Below are 17,402 nucleotides of genomic sequence, written 5' to 3'. Positions count from 1 at the left end.
CTTTCTATTGTTCCTCTTTCTTTCCTAATGTTCCAAGGTTCCTTCTGTCACCATTTTCTTTGAGAAGGAAAGAACTTCTTTTGGCCAGCCTTTTAGGGTGGGTTGGCTAGCAATAAATTCTTGTAGTTTTTCTTCATCTGAAAATGTGTTTATTTCCCTTTTACTCTGAAGGATAGTTTCACCAGATACAGAATTCATGGTTGACAGCTGTTTTCTTTTAAAACTTGAAAAATATTGTGACACTTTCTACCAGCTTCCATGGTTTCAGAATAGAAATCCTTGGTCTTTGGATTGACATTTCCCTGTAGGTAATAATGTCATTTTTTCTTTCTGCTTTCTAGATTGGGGCAGGGTGGGGGGTCCTTTAGTTTTTAAAATTTTAATTACAGTGTGTCCTGGCATGGATTTTTTTTCTTGAGTTTATCCTGTTTAGAGTCCAGTCAGTTTCCTGCGTGTGTGTCTTTTACCAAATTTTGGAAGTTTCAACCATTCTTTCTTCAACTATTCTTTCCACCCCACATCCGTTCACCTGTCTTTCTGGGACTCCAATGATACAAATTGTGGATCTTTAGTTATTTTCCCATAGATGCATGAGGCCCTGTTCATGTTTTTTCAGTCTGTGATTTCTTTGTTGTTCAGATTGGATGAATTCTGCCATTAAGTTCACTGATTCTATCCCTTATATTTTCTTTTATACTATTGAGCCCTCAAGCAATCTTTTTCCCCCCCTCTCATTATATTTTCCGGTCCTATACTTTCCATTTGCTTCTTATAATTTCTATTTTTCTTTGTTGAGGTTTTCTGTTTTTTCATTTGTTTCAAGAGAATTTGTAATTGATTCTTGAAGCATTTTTTGATTGCTGCTCTAAAATCTTGTCAAATAATTGGAACATCTGATTCAGCCTAGCGTTGGTCTCAATTGCTTGTCTTTTTTCCTTCAAGTTATTTTCTTTTTCTTGGTAGGGTGAGTGACTTTTTACTGTATCATACATAGATGTGTATTTATCATGTTATGATACTCTGGGTCCTATTTATTTCTTTTATTTTAGCAGACGGCTAAAATAGGTTTAACATGAGAGTCTTCACTTACTTTGTGGGTTCTAATCACAGTTTGATTTTCATAGACTTTGTGGTATAATTTTAGTTTGTTTGGTTTATCTGGTGTGCTGGGGCTCCCATTGGTCCCTGCTGGTGATTCCTGATGGGGAAGAAGGAGTTTCCCCAGGCCTACTACTGGATGTCTCTGAGTCAAGAATGGGCACAGTGGGCTCCCCTACCAATGTCCCCTACCCTCACGCTGGCCCAATGTCTGGGAAGGGGAAGGGAGTTTTGGGTCTGTGAGACAGAGAAGCTTCCTGGAACTGGGATGTTATGTCCTGAGTCCTATGTCTGGTTCTGTCTTCCCTCCCAGTGTCTTTGAGTGGGAGTGGGGATTTGGGGGCCCATAGGGACAAAGAGGCTTCCCGGACTAGGCTGCCTGTGATAGCTGTGTCTTGTGTACTTTTGCCTCCTTGTAGGCAATGAGAATCTCAGACTTGGTGCAGAAAGAAGAGTATCTCTCCTGGCTACTTATTTCTCATGAGTCTCCTGTGATATTGTGATTTATAAGAAATACATATTTGGTCACACAAATGACCAAAATACAAAATGCTTAGAATTTCCTGAGTGACAAGACCAATTATTGGGAGCATCTTTTGTCATAATATTTCGTCTCTTGTCTTCAGTTCCTGAAATTGCTTCAGAGCCACAAAGGTGAAATGGGTGTCTTGTTATTTATAACAAGGCCCTTTACACCACAACTGGGTTTAAGTTAGTGAGGTAACTTTTGGAAAGCACCTGAGGGTGGGAGCTGGTTGCCAGGGAAAGCAACCATGATTGGAGAGTTAGAACTTTCAATCCCACCCCTTGATTTCCAGGAAGAGATGAAGGTCTGGAGGTTGAGTCAGGCACTGATGGTCAATGTTTTAATCAATTGTGCCTGTGTAATGAGGCTTCCATAAAAACTGAAAAGGAAAGTGTTCAGAGACCTTTTAGGTTGGTGAACACGAAGAGATGTGGAGAGAATAGCTCAGAGAGGACATGGAAACCCTTTACCTGTTCTCCATACCTTGTCCTATGCATTTCTTCCATCTGGCTGTTCCTGGGTTGTATCCTTTCATAATAAAAACACTAATTTAGTATGTAAAATGCTTCTCTGAGCTCTGCCAACTGCTCTAGCAAATTCATCAAACCCAAGGAAAGAGTCACTGGGTCTCTGGTCTATAGCCAGTTGGTCAGAAGCACAGGTGATAACCTCAACTTGTGACTGGCATCTGAAGTGAGGGAAAGGGCAGTCATATGAGACCAATCTTTAACCTGTGGGATCTAATGCTGTCTCTGAGTAGATAGTGTGAAAATTAAGTTGAATTCTCAGACACCCTCCTGGTGTTGAAGAACTGTTCATATAAAAACCACCTCCTTACCCACATGTTGGAATTGGGTCCAGAACTCCCTTAGCTCCCAGTTGATTCTCTATAGTGGTGATGTTGGGCTTGCCTAATGTTGTCAAGTGTACACCTGTTTGATCTTGGAGAGGAATGAGTCTCCCTGGGGCTGATCTCTTGCTAGGGTAAGGATATGGAAACACTGGGCCTGGGTGGGTTTTCTTTGTTGGGTACAGGTACGCAAGACATCCTGGTGTGCTGTTCTCTAGTTCTGGTATCCCCAAACCATTCAATTTCTTCCTACCATCCTTCAGAGTTCTCCGTTGGTTGTCTTTTGTACCATTTCCAGGTTTTATACTTGTGTTTAGCTAAGAGAAGTAAGGAGAAATACCATTCTGCTTATACCAGAACTCTTCCTTTCTCTGTAATAATATGTTCCTTTCAACTTGCTTAGAATTGAGATTAAATCCACCAGCTTTCAGACATGACTTTTCTTTTTTTTTTTTTTTGATAATCAGGACTACATTCGCCTCTTTCCAGAATTTGGTCCCTTTCTCATTATGCACAATTCTGTCTAGACAGCAGTTTGGAAACTTTAGCCCAAAGTGTTTCCCATATCTTGGAATGTGATTATTCTAGGAAAACTGCTTCTTCTTCTTCTTCTTCTTTTTTTTTTTTTTAAGGAAAACTGCTTCTTAATCTCTTCTTGTGTGTTTTAATTTTTTATCCACTAATCTTTGGTGTACCCTTTCTTGGTCTTACAATTTTATCAACAGTAGATACATGGAGATAAAGTAGGAATTTTATTGGTTTTCTTTCTTTGTGTTACTTAACATTACAGTTCTTTTTATTTCTGATGAAAATTTTGAATACCCTTTTATTATCCTGAGAATATCTCTTTCTAAGACTCAGGTTATTCTGAACCTTGGCTTTTTTAGTGTTGCAGGTACACGTCACTCTTTTGTAGTTATTATTGGTTATGTCTCTGTTATATCAGTAGTATGATTTATACCAACATGAGAGTCTTACCTCTACTTTTTTCTAGATGTGTGATTTGAGGTTGGTTATTTAACCTGAGTTTCCATTTCCTCATCTATAACTAAAGTAATATTACTGATAACAGGACCAACTTTATAGGATTGTTCTGATGATTAAATGAGAGAAAACACATTAAGCATGTATCATGGTTCCTGACACAGAGTGAATTATTCAGTAAATGGTATTGCTATTGTTATAAATTTTAAAATCCAAGATTATGAAAAACTTTTTATAGCTATCTCTTTGGATGTCTACTGTTTTCTCCTTCTTTGCAATTTTATAGTCAGAATTTCCTTTTTGAGAGCCTTCCAGTCAGGTTATGTAAATTAAAGTTCCCAGGGCAGGAGATTGCATATCATTTAAATTGTGAAATTTCATCTAATTTAATTACAACTGACATTCTTAAGCCAGTGCTGCGATGGTCCTTTTAGTGAGTAGTAAATGCAAATATTTCACAGCTCTGTCTCCATGCAATTGATGTGTAGGTGTTAAATTAGCCTTTCTGGTTAACCATCCATAAACACTTCAAAATACATACCTCATGTGAGTACCCAGCTTGCTTCTACATGCTAGAAAAATTCTTGCTTGTTAGACATTTTGCATTATCATAAGTCTACCTGTATTTCTTGCTGTATTTTAAAATAGGTTTATGGTTATAGTATATTTGCACACTTATCTGGTGAAATAGGAAGTTTATCAGACACTTGATTTGAACTCTGAACAAGAATCATATCTAATTTTATATTTTGTACAGTGTCTACCCTATTGTCATTCAGGTGTTTATCACTAACAATTGTATCTAAAATTATGTAGCAATTGTATAAAAGTTAACAAATTGACATTATTGAGTGTATTCCAACCGTTTTCTTTCCTGAGTTAAAGTTGGTAATCGTTTTAATCTTGGTAAATTCTTTAGGTTTCATGTTTGATAGCTATAATTCTGTAACCTCCCAAAACTATCTTAATTAGAGGCATGTTGGAATGTGTTTGAAATTTTTCTGCTTGGGAGTTCAGTTACTTTGGAGCAGTATTATGTAATCTCCAGGATGTTAGTTTTCTTTAGGGATTCAACCTTTCCTGCTTTCTTTCACCTACTTTTCTTAGCTCTCCAGCTCCTTCCTGGCAAGAATAGGAATCCAAATAGTTGTTAGGTACTATGCTATCTCAATGATTCATTGGTGAATTAATTGCTACATACGATTTGTTTAAATGCTTGTAGAGTGGTGAGACCTTTGAGGGAAATAAAGGATTGATTAGTAGTGACTGGATGCTTCATGTGAAGTTACAGAATTGTAACTTGCCAGCAAAAAGAGAGATAAAAGGGACTGAGGCCTTGGGCCCGAAAGGAGGATGAGCTCATTCTGTGCTTTCATGGCCCACTTCCCTTTCCTCATCTCTTCCTTTACCATAATCCATGACTTTGCTTTTCTTAGAGAAACATATTCTGACTTCTTTTTTTGCAGGATCCTCTTGCTTAGACCATTTCCACATCGTACCATATTTATGGAAAAGTGCCCTCTCCTTTGTCTGCCAAACCCTTTGTCTGCTGTCAGCCAGTGAGAGCTAGAAATCACATCTTCATTAAACTCTGTTGACATGTCACATAAGTGACAGCGCCCTGAGACACAGATCATGTAAACACTTCTTCTTGTCAGTTTATGTAGACGTTCAGTGTTTTTATACTGCTGTCTTGGTATCTTTGTGAGATAGTTATTTGTTGTCTGGCATCTTGGATTTTCAAATCCAAGGGAGAATCCTATCAGACTTGCTGGGGTCTTCAGCCTCACAAGTAAGTAGAAATTTAATAGAGGGCTCTTTGATGGCAATGTCATTAAGGTCAAAAGTTGACAAATAGCCTCTGAAAAATTAGAACTGTTGTTGCTGCTTGCTGAACTTTCTAATAGGTAACTGAACTTATATGCTTAGGAAATAAAACTTGAATCATTTCAATTCTTGGCCACATAGTATCTACTACGATGTTTCAGAATTTTTTTTTTCTTTGTAAGCTAGTCAGGTGACTCAAAGACTTGACTTTATTGTTTCGTTACCCTACTACATTGCTTAAGTATGGTAATACTGCCTTTGCATTTATAAGGCATTGACTGGAGACGTCTTAAATTTCTGTTGTTGAATTCTCCATAAATCTGACTGAACATGTGGTAGATTTCTACCTCGGGAAATGTCATTCATGCATTAACTACCTAAATAATAAATTTTAGGGAAGATACAAAGCCCTCCACAATCAGAACTCTGCCTGCATGTCTTTTTTTTAATATATATATTTTTATTTTTTTTATTATTTTTTTAAATTTACATCCAAGTTAGTTAGCATATAGTGCAACAATGATCTCAGAAGTAGATTCCTTAGTGCCCCTTACCCATTTAGCCCCCCCCCACAACCCCTCCAGTAACCCTCAGTTTGTTCTTCATATTTATGAGTCTCTTCTGTTTTGTCCCCCTCCCTGTTTTTATATTATTTTTTGTTTCCCTTCCCTTATGTTCATCTGTTTTGTCTCTAAAGTCCTCATATGAGTGAAGTCATATGATTTTTGTCTTTTTCTGACTAATTTCACTTAGCATGATACCCTCCAGTCCCATCCACATAGTTGCAAACGGCAAGATTTCATTCTTTTTGATTGCCGAATAATACTCCATTGTGTATATGTGTGTGTGTGTGTGTGTGTGTGTGTGTGTGTGTATACACACATACCACATCTCTTTATCCATTCATCCATCAATGGACATTTGGGCTCTTTCCATGCTTTGGCTATTGTTGATAGTGCTGCTATAAACATGGGGGTGCATGTGTTCCTTCGAAACAGCATACCTGTATCCCTTGGATAAATACCTAGTAGTGCAATTGCTGGGTCGTAGGGTAGTTCCATATTTAGTTTTTTTTTTTTTTTTTGAGGAACCTCCATACTGTTTTCCAGAGTGGCTGCACCAGTTTGCATTCCCACTGCATTTCTTCTATGTTCTATTGTAAGCTACACTCATCTAGTTCCAACAGTAACAAACTAATTGTACTTTCCCATGCCAACTGCCATACCTTTACTCATATAATGTTACCTCCTCTTGAAGTGTCTTTCTTCTATTGTTGCAACTCCTTATTCACCTGGCATATTCTTTTTTTAAATGTTTACTTATTTATTTTGAGAGAGAGAGAGCGCACACAGGGGAGGGGCAGAGAGAGAGAGAGGGAGACAGAGAATCCCAAGCAGGCTCCATGCCCTCAGTACAGAGCCCAGCATAGGGCTCAAACTCATGAACTGTGAGATCATGACCTGAGCTGAAATCAAAAGTCAGGCGCCTAATCACCTGAGCCACTCAGGCACCCCTGGCTTATTCTTGACATACCTCAAATACCTTCTTTTTAAAAACATTTTGAGAGAGGGAGAAAGAGAGAACGAGAGAGCATGAGCAAGGAAGGAGCAGAGAGAGGGAAAGAGAGAATCCTAAGCAGGTTCGTTACTGTCAGCACAGAGCCGGATGGGGGCTCAATCCCACACAGGGCTTGATCCCATGAACCATAAAATCATGAGCTGAGGCAAAATCAAGAATTGGATTCTCAACTGACTTAGTCACCCAGGCGCCCCACCTCAAATATCTTCCATTCTGCGATAACTTTAAAAAAAAATGTTTATTTATATTAGAGAGAGAGCAAGCGAGTGAGTGCTGGGGAGGGGCAGCGAGAGAGGGAGGAGGAATCGAAGTGGGCTTTGTGCTGAGAGAGGAGAGCCTGATGTAGGGCTCAATCTCAGGAACCATGTGATAATGACCTGAGCCAAATTCAGGCGCTTAACTGACTCAGCCACCCATGTGACTCAGGCACCCCATGTGATAACTTTTTGATTCCTGCACCCAACAAAGGTAGTTACTTAGTTTTAAACACTCAAGCATTGTGTTTTCACTATTTATGTTTGTAGTTTTACCCCCACTGATTCTACTATGAGTTTCTTAAAGACAGGACATTTAACACCTGCCATATGGTCAACACATGTTGGAATGAATGAATGGATGAATCAAGGACAGGCATATCAATGGACTTAGAAACCACGGATGTGGGGACTTTTACTTTTGACTTTGAGAAACTAACCTGTATCAGACCAAATATCCCTTAAGGAGGACTAGAAAAGCTAGATAAAATTATAAAATATTTGTTTGAAAGCATCAGAGAGCTACCAAAGCAGCTAGAGGTCTAAATCTCAGAGAGGAGAGCTGTATTGAGGTGAGCCCAACATTTTGAGCTACATTTCCCTTCAGGGCATTTGCCAAAATAAGTGCTATAGGTAAAGAGACTCAGAAGCCAAACTGAAAGTAGTAATTAAGAGACAAAAAACCTGAACAGAGGTTTTAGCATCTCACAGGGCTGTAGAGACAAAAAAAAATGGAGTTTAGGGCTATCATGATATTAGGACTTAAGGGTCTAAGATGAAGAGAGAGAAATTATAATGTACTTAGTCCAATCAATACTTTACACTACCTTTCCCTTGGGTCATATGCTGATATCTAAATGATATAGGTCAAAGAAGTTGAAAAATTAAGCAGAAAGTGGCAGATACAAATCTGAGTAGCTAAGCATAGCTTTCAGCAATTTCACAATGCTGGAGAGTCAGAAATTGGAGTTTAGAGCCTGCCAAAGAGGAGGGACACTGGTAATTACTTCATGTTTTCATTTGGGATTCCCAAAGGGCTAAACCTCAGGAGAAAGGATAAACTATAAAATACCATTCCTCACAAAGAGTAAAGTACAGCTTTGAATCAGCTCAATCTCAGGCAGGATTAAGGCGATCTGTCCTTCATCACCTGGCAGGAACAAAAGTAAATCTTCTCTGAAGGAAGATAATATCATCCAGAGCTTCACCAACTTTTAATATGCAATGTCTGGCATTTAATCAAAAATTACTAGGTTTACCAGTATGAATTTCCTAGGACTGCCATAAGAAAGTACCACAGACTGGGTGGCTTAAAAAACAGAAGTTTATTGTCTCCTAGTTTTTGATGCTAGAAGTCAGAAATCAAGGTATTGGCAAGGTCGATTCCTTCTGAGGGCTGTAAGTAAAGGATCTATTCCAGGTATCCCTCATTGGCTTGTAGATGGTCATTTTTTCCCTGTCTCATCACATTGTCTCACTTCTATGTGTATCTTTTTGTCCAAATGTATTCCTTTTCATAAGAATGTCAATCATATTCGATTGGGTCCCACCCTAGTGACCTCACATTAACTTGATTACTTCTGTAAAGATTCTATCTCCAAGTAAGGTCATATTTTGATGTTTTCTAGATCAGTAGAAAGTACTCAGACTGAAGAATCAAGAGGAAAAAAAAATAGAAAATACAAAAAAAACACATCAAGAATTCATTGTTGATTGCTCATTGTACATTGGCTTTCACTTTAGTGTACTTGTTGGGAAGCCATGAAAACCTCAACTCAGCCTGTGCAGTGAATAATAGATTTACAGTAAGATGGACATGGGTTAGAACCCTAGCTCTACCTCTAACTCTTTTACTGTGTGACCCTGGATTAGTGATTCTCTGAGCCACAAGTTTCTTCATCTGTAAAAGGAGGACAATAATACCTACCTGACAGGATTATTGTGGAGATTAAATGAGATAATGCATGTGAAAGTGCTTTGTAAACTGCAAAGTCACACATATGACAGCATTTGTTCTTTATTCTGCATAATATACAATACCTTGAGACTTTTCTGAGCAGAAGTCTACAGATAACTTGTTTTCTAGAGCCAATATCTGCCTTAAAAAAACTTGAATAAAAGTGTATTCCATCTCTTATTGTGTATAATTGGTGAAAAAAAGAGGGGTGTTTGCTGTGCTATGTATTATTCTGTCCGGTCTCATTTTATCATCTTTGTCAAAAGTTAAATCTGCTTCTTTAAGATTGCTGAGATTTTCTGTGTTTTTTCTTTTTCTATTCCATAAAACATTTTGTAGAAATATATCTTGTTTGGGTGTGTTAAAGAATTTTTATTTGTATTTCATCTGTCAACTTATATTTTTATTTTATTGCTGTTTCTAATCTCCTCAATTCTATAATCAACTCATTCAATAAACATTTGTTTATTGAACAATGTATACTGTATATTGAACAATATACTATGTGCCAGGCACTGTGCTAAAGTGCTTGTGATAAAAAGATGAATAATATATCTAGTGGGGAAGTTAGATACATAAATACTTTTGATATAGTAAGATGAGTGCTATGGGGGAGGCATGTAAGCACAGAAAAGAGGTCGTCACCTCTGCCTGTGGTGCCACTGAGATGGTGACATTTGAGTTAAGTCTATAATGATTAGTAAAAATACCTTGCTGACAAAGGGCAGGTGTTCAGTTCAGGTAGAGGAAACAGGATGTACAAGTGCACAGGGGAATTGAAGGATCTAATGTATTTAGGGATCAAACGTAATTTGGTATGATTAGGGTGTAGGATGTGAGGCAAGAGGGGATGGGATGACAGATTCAGCTGGAAAATTTGCAGGTCTTTAACTTGAAGAGAAAAAGGAGAGGAAAAATAATGAAGGGTTTTAAGCAGGGGAATTGAATAAACTCTATGTATTAGCAGTGGTGTGGACAATGGACTGGAGAGTGGGGAGAGGAAAGGTCAAGAGATGAGTTGGGAGGCTGGTGCAGTGGCCCAAGTCAGAAATGATGAAGGCCTGAACTAATGCAGTGGCAGTGGCAGTGGGAATGGAGAGAAGAGCCCAGATTTGAGAGGTGTGACAGAGATAGTAGATAAAACACATCCATTCCTCTTGGTGTAGAGGTTTCTCCTCACAATTGAATGGATAGTTTGTATCTGTTATTTTCTTTCTAGTAAACTATAGAGTACCTCCATTGGGTGAGGGCTTATCGCTAAGTAAAATGAATCCATCTGGGTGGAAATTGATGTGGAGATGGTAGGATTTGGTGACGTGAGTAGCTGGATCTGGGTCAGTTTGGTCAGAATGGATATCCTTGGATGACTATTTCCTGACCTCTTTTTTTCTCGTTAACTCTTTATCGCATCTTTCCTCTTTACTCTAAATTCCATGTTTTTCCTTTCATGAGAAAAGAGAAGGCAATCAGTTGTGGACCTCCAAAAGTTCTTACTCCACACCTACTCACTTACTTGGATTTGTGTCTATTTTCTCTATCTTCTCTCCTGTTAATATAGATAAACTGTTCATGTTTTTATCTGAAGTCAACCCCTCCACTTACATACTAGATTCCATCATCTTTTGCCTACAAAAGGAGATTCATTTATACCGTAGTTCTCCTCTTTCTCTTGTACTCCACAACCAATCCTTTAGCAATTCTATCAGCTCAGAATTTTAAGTATATCCAAGCTGCTTCTCATCCCCTACACTGCTACCACCCTGATACAAACCAACATCATTTCTGAACTAGATTATTTCAATACCCTCCTGACTTTTCTGCTTCTACCCTTGCATCCTGTTTCATTCCAATCTCCACACAATAGCCACATGGTCCTTTTAAAGGGTAAGTCAAATCAAGTTGCTCTTTTGCTCCCATTGTCCTCTTATGTAAACAGTCCTTAATATGGCTTACAGAAAGCTGCCTTTTTGACCACATTTTCTACCACTCCATTCCTTACTCTTAGTATCAAACATGCCAAATTTGCCTTGGGGTCTTTGTACTTTCTGATCCCTCTGCCTGGAATGTCTTTGTCCTCCTCTACGAATAGGCACCTTGTGGTTTTCTTCCTCACTTCTTTTGGGTCTTTCCTCAAATCACAAATATCCATCCAGACCACACTTTATAGCACAGAAAAATTTCCTGCCCACCATCTTTGTTTAATGTCCTTTCCTGGTTTATTTTTCTTCATATCATTTACCCACTAGTTTACGTTGTTTCATTTATTTGTTTATTGCATATTCTCCCCTTAAAATGACCTAGTTCTGTGAGAAATGGTATTTTGTTTTGTTTGCTGCTGTATCCACAGTACCTAGAGGTATTAGGTGCTTGATAAATATTTCTGAATGAGGAAATGATTTAATGAATTAGTGAATCCATCCTGGAGGAGAAGAGTCTTGAGGAGCAGTTTCAAAGCATGAAGGGATACGACTTGGTGGAAAAGCAGAGGAAGGGCATTCCAGACAGAAGCATTGTCGTTTACCAAGACAAGACTATACGAATGAGCTCTTGAGGTTTGGGGGACAGTAAGCATATGTCTTACTACTATGAAATAGCTGTTAAGATGTGAATGGAAGTAGGTAGCATTATCCTCTTCCTTTTTAAATACTATTCAATCTTTAAACCCTTAAACTTTACCTTTCTGGGGTCTCATTTGACGCTACAAGTTTTACTTTCACAACTATACTGTTCTTTGAAGGCAAGAACTTCAGTTAAGCCTTGTGTACTTGATAGATGCTCAAAAAGTATGTGTGTAGTGTTGGATATTGCCCAGTGTTGTTAGTGCTTTAGTAAATGAAAGGGTCTACATTTTGTGACTTTTGATCAGTGGACCATAATGAAAAATATTTATTACACTTTGCCTATCCACTTTTTTGCTTTGTGTAAGGTAGTGCTACTGAATATGTATTAACTCCCAGACATACATATTCTGCTTTTATCTTGGGAAGATAATCATATATGTCAGACTTCATTAAATTGTTCATTTAAATTGGCTGCGTTTATTATATTTTAATTCTTCTTTAAATATTTAGTAGAATTCTCCAGTAAAATCATGCCAACCTGGAGTTTTCTTTGTTGGAAGGTTTGTAACTGCAAATTAAATGTATTTACTAGATATAGAACTGTTCAAGTTTATTTATTTCTTTTTGAATGACTTGTTATTTTGAATCTTTTAGAGAATTGGTCTATTCCAACTAAATGTCAAATTTATGGGCATAAAATTGTTCATACTATCCCCTTTTTGTCTTTTTAATGTCTTCAGGGTTGTGTTAACCCTGCTTTCATTTCTCTTATTGACAATTTGTTTCTTTTTTTTATTGGTTTGTATAGCTAGAGGTTTCTCAATTATGTTCATCCTTTCACAGAGCCAACTTTTTATTTCATCAACTTTTCTCAATAAAAAAAAATCATGGATTTCTCAATGGAACAGGATTGAGAGCCCAGAAATCGACCCATGCTTATATGGTCAATTATAACAAAGACAAAAATATTCAATGGGAAAAAGTGCCTCTTTAATAAATGGTGCTGGGAAAACCGGACAGCTACATGCAAAAAAAAAAAAAAAATTAAACTGGATCACTTTTTTATACTATACAGAAAAATAACCACAAAATGGATTAAGGACCTAAATGTGAGACCTGAAACTGTAAAACTCCTAGAAGGGAACACATGTGGTAAGTTCTTTGACATTGGCTTTAGCAACATTTTTCTATACATATATTCTCAAGCAGGGAAAACCAAAGCAAAAATAAACTATTAAGACTATACCAAAATAAAAAGGTTTTGCACAGCAAGGGAAGCCATCAACAAAATGAAAAGGAAACCTATTGAATGAGAGAAGATATTTGCAAATGAGATATCTGATAAGGCATTAATATCCAAAGTATATAAAGAACTTATATAACTCAATACCAAAAACGCCAAATAATCTGATTAAAAATGGTCAATGGACCTGAGTAGACATTTTTCTAAACAAGACCTGGAGGAGATGGCAGACAGACACAAGAAAGGTTGTCCAACATCACTAATCATCAGGGAAATGAAAATCAAAATCACAATGAGATATCCTGTCACACTTCTCAAAATGGCTAGTATCAAAAAGACAATAAAAAACAAATGTTGCCAAGGACATGGAGAAAAAGGAACCCTCATGCACTGATGGTAGAAATGCAGATTGGTGTAGCCACTGTGGAAAACAGTATGCAGGATCTTCAAAAAATAAAATAAAATAATCTTATAATCCAGTAATTCCATTACTCAGTATTTGCCCAAAGAAAATGAAAATACTAATTCAAAAAGATATATACACCACTATGTTTATTGCAGCATTGCTTATAATAGCCATGATATGACAGCAACTCAAGTGTCCATGGACAGATCAATGGATAAAGAAGATATTAGGGAAACTAGGCCAGATCTGTGGGTATTTTTCCTGCCCAAGGTGTCTCAGATTCATTCTTAAGGAACTGAGAACCTAATCTTTCAAAATGTCAAAAAAGACCATCTTGTGCCCCACCTCCCAACCCAGCTCCTACAGCATAAATGCCCAGCACACCAGGGTTTGTGGGATATAATCCATACAGTCAACTTGTCTATAGCTGCAGGCTGGGAGGTAACTCAGGCACCAACTGTTGGGTCACAGCATCCTTTAGTATTATGATTCTCAACCCCCCAAAGCCACCACATAAGCCATTCATGTCCTGCATGAGGTACAGTAGAAACGTCTGGGACCAAGTAAAAGCTTCTAACCCTGACCTAAACTTGTGGGAGATTGGCAAGATTATTGGTAGCATGTGGCAAGATCTCACTGATGAAGGAAAACAAGAATATTTAAATAAATATGAAGCAGAAAAGATAGAGAACAATGAATCTATGAAGGCTTATCATAATCCCCCCCCCCCCCCACATAGCTTGCTTACACAAATACAGAAAGTCATGCAGAAGCTGCTTTAGAGAGAGAAAGTCTACATGGAGAAAGGGGAACCTTACATGAGTATTCAGCTTGCTGAAGATCTAGATGATTACGACGATGGCTTTTCAGTGAAGCATTCAGCCACCTCCCATTTCCAGAGAAACCACCGCCTCACCAGTGAAATCTCACTTAATGAGAGTGTGGTGTCAGATGTTTATTCAGTTGTCACAATAGCTAGAATGTTGGTCCTCAAATGACAAGTCTAGTCCTTAATGGTTCATCAGTGAAAACTAGAAGTGGACTTTTTTCAAATAGAGGAACACCACCAGAAAAGAAGAGGAAATTCATGGAAAGCACAGATAGGCAGTAACCTCATTGACATTAGCTGTAGCAAGTTCTTTCTAGACATGTCTCCGGAGGCAAGGGGAACTCAAGCAAAAATGAACTATTGGAACTTCATAGAAATAAAAAGCTTCTGCACCGTGAAAGGAACAATTAACCAAACTGAAAGGTAACCTTCAGAGTGGGAGAAGATATTTGTAAATGACATATTTGATAAAGGGTTAGTATCCAAAATCTATAAAGAACCTATCAAACTCAACACCCCCAAAATCAAATAATCTAGATAAGAAATGGGCAGAAGACATGAATAGACATTTTTTGAAAAAATACATGCTAATGATCAATAGACACATAAAAAGATACTCAACATCACTCATCATCAGGGAAGTACAAATCAAAACTACAATGTGATATCACCTCTCACCAGGCAGAATGGCTAAAATTAACAGCACAGGAAACACCAGGTGTTGATAGGAATGCAAAGTGGTGCAACCACTCTGGAAAAGAATATGGAGGTTCCTTAAAAAGTGAAAAATAGAATTACCCTATGATACAACAATTGCACTACTAGGTATTTACATAAAGGATACAAAAATACTGACTTGAAGGGATATGTGTGTTCCAATGTTTATAGTTGCATTATCAACAATGGCCAAATTATGGAAAGAACCCAAATGTCTATCGACTGATGAAGGGATAAGTAAGAGGTGGTATATATATAATATATATACAATGGAATGTTACTCAGCTGTAAAAAAAAAAAAGAATGAACTCTTGCCATTTGCAAGGACATGGGGGTGGGTTCAAGAGAGTATCATGCTAAGTGAAATCAGTCAGAGAAAGAAATACCATATAATTTCACTCAGATGTGGAATTTAAGGAACAAAACAAATGGACACAGGGGGAAAAAGAGAGGAAAGCCAAGAAACAGACTCTTTAACTTTAGAGAAAAAGCTGATGGTTACCAGAGAGGAGGTAAGTGGAGGGATGGGTTAAAGAGGTGATGGGGATTAAGGAGTGCACTTGCTGTAATGAGCACTGGGTGTTGTATGGCAGTGTTGAATCACTAAATAGTACACCTGAAACTAATATTACACTGTATATTAACTAACTGGAATTTAAATAAAAACTTTAAAAAGTTAAAAAAATATTTTTGAGTTTTAACGGTGTTATGTGGTTTGTACATTAATATTTTTCTTGTCTATATCATACCACCAAAGGCTTTTGGACCATTTATCATCATGAGCTGAATAGCATAGTCACCTTTCTTAAGCCATTGTGAAGAAGGTTCTTTTCTTTGGGTCTTATTTCTAGCCCTCAACTACTGAAAGCCTCACAATATAAGTTCATTGAGAAATGTCCACCTCTTTTAGAGAGTTATCCTTTGATGCTGCACAATCTACTCTTACAAATGCCTTCCTACAGCTCCCTGGAGTGCTTTCCATAGCCATAGCCATAAACCTCCCAGTTCCCATCAACAGCTTCCTGAAAGTCCCCTTTCCTGTATACTTCCACAGAGAGTAGCTTTTTGAACTTAATCATGTATGAGTATGTATTTGTTCATTTACCCCTTTTTATTTTTAATCAAAAGTTGTGTTAAGGAGTTGACTGCAACTATGCTTGGGTCATATTGATCTGGAAATAGTCTCCATAGTTAAAAGTAGTTACTAGTTTATGAAGTAGTCATTAAAGTTAACATGGCACATACACATTATGTATACTGCTTTTGTTATAATTAATATTTGGTATGTTCTGATAAATTCATCCTTATTGCACAGAAAATTAATTACCTGTTTACCAAGTTTTCCAAAGACAGAATAGATAACAAAGCTTAAGAGTTGAATATTCTTGCAGTGGACTAGATAACTTCAAAACTATTACCCCATTCCAGAAGGAAAACTGCTGGGACTTAAGTTCATCCACTTGAAATTGCTCTACAGTTATCAAAACATTCAAAAGCTCAAGGCTTAGGATCCCATAGATCAGATCCTACCTTATTTTTTTAAGTTTATTTATTTTTGAGAGAGAAGGAGAGAGAGCAGGGGAGGGGCAGAGAGCAGGGGGAGAAGAATCCTAAGCAGCAACTGTGTTATCCCAACATGGGGCTCAAACTCACTAACTGTGAGATTATGACCCGAGCTGAAATTAGGTGTTGGACGCTTAACCCAACTGAGCCACCCAGGCACCCCAGAGTCTACCTTTTTGATACATTCTTAGTAAGGTTTTGGAGAATAGATGCAAGATAGTTTGTGACACATATGCTTCCCAAAAACTAGAATAGATTTTTCCTGAATAGTGGTATATCAGATGGTATATGTTTCTTCAATGTCCAAATGTAATTATTAAGTGGGAAAAAAGATAGTGTGATATATGTATGCAATGGAATATTATTTAGCTATAAAAATGAATGAGATCTTGCCATTTGCAACAGCATGAATGGACCTAGAAGGTATTATGCTATGTGAAATCAGCTAGACAAATAAAGACAACTACTATATGATTTCACTTAGATGTGGAATCTAAAAAAACAAATGAACAAACAAACGAAGAGCAGAAACATACCCATAAATACAGAGAACAAGCTGGTGGTTGCCAGGGAAGAGCAGTTAGGACCATGGGAAAATGGTTGATGGGGAGTGGGAGATAAAGGTTTTCAGTTATGGAATGAATAAGTCATGGAGATAGAAGGTATGGCTTACGGAATAGAGTCAATGGTATTAGTGCTGTATGATGACAGATGGTACTATACTTGGGGTGTGCATAGCATCATATATAGACTTGTGGAATCACTATCTTGTATACCTGAAACTAATGTAACATTGTCAACTAAAATTTTAAAAATTTTAATCATTGATTTCTGTTATCGTAATTATTATTTCTTTCATTTTCCTTACCTTAAACTTCATTTGCTGTTTTTTGTTTAGTTTTGTTAAATTGGATGCTTAGACTATTCAATTAAGACCTTTTGTGTTTTCTAATATAAGCATTTAATGCTATAAATCTCCCCTAAGCACTGCTATAGCTGCTGAATAGGA

The 17,402-nt window shown here is 37.4% G+C and overlaps 1 protein-coding gene and 1 pseudogene across 5 annotated transcripts in view; both read left to right on the top strand.

The window, feature by feature from the left end:
* Positions 1 to 17,402, top strand: part of EDA (ectodysplasin A) — a 415,885-nt gene that overhangs the window by 79,377 nt on the left and 319,106 nt on the right. The window lies entirely within an intron of this gene.
* Positions 1,872 to 15,458, top strand: LOC145714409 (SWI/SNF-related matrix-associated actin-dependent regulator of chromatin subfamily E member 1 pseudogene; annotated as a pseudogene).

This window comes from Panthera onca, chromosome X (assembly GCF_046562875.1).
Source record: "Panthera onca isolate mPanOnc1 chromosome X, mPanOnc1 haplotype 2, whole genome shotgun sequence".
Taxonomy (NCBI): Eukaryota; Metazoa; Chordata; class Mammalia; order Carnivora; family Felidae; genus Panthera; species Panthera onca.
Note: the sequence above shows the minus strand (reverse complement) of the source record. Positions and strands in the feature narration are given on the sequence as shown.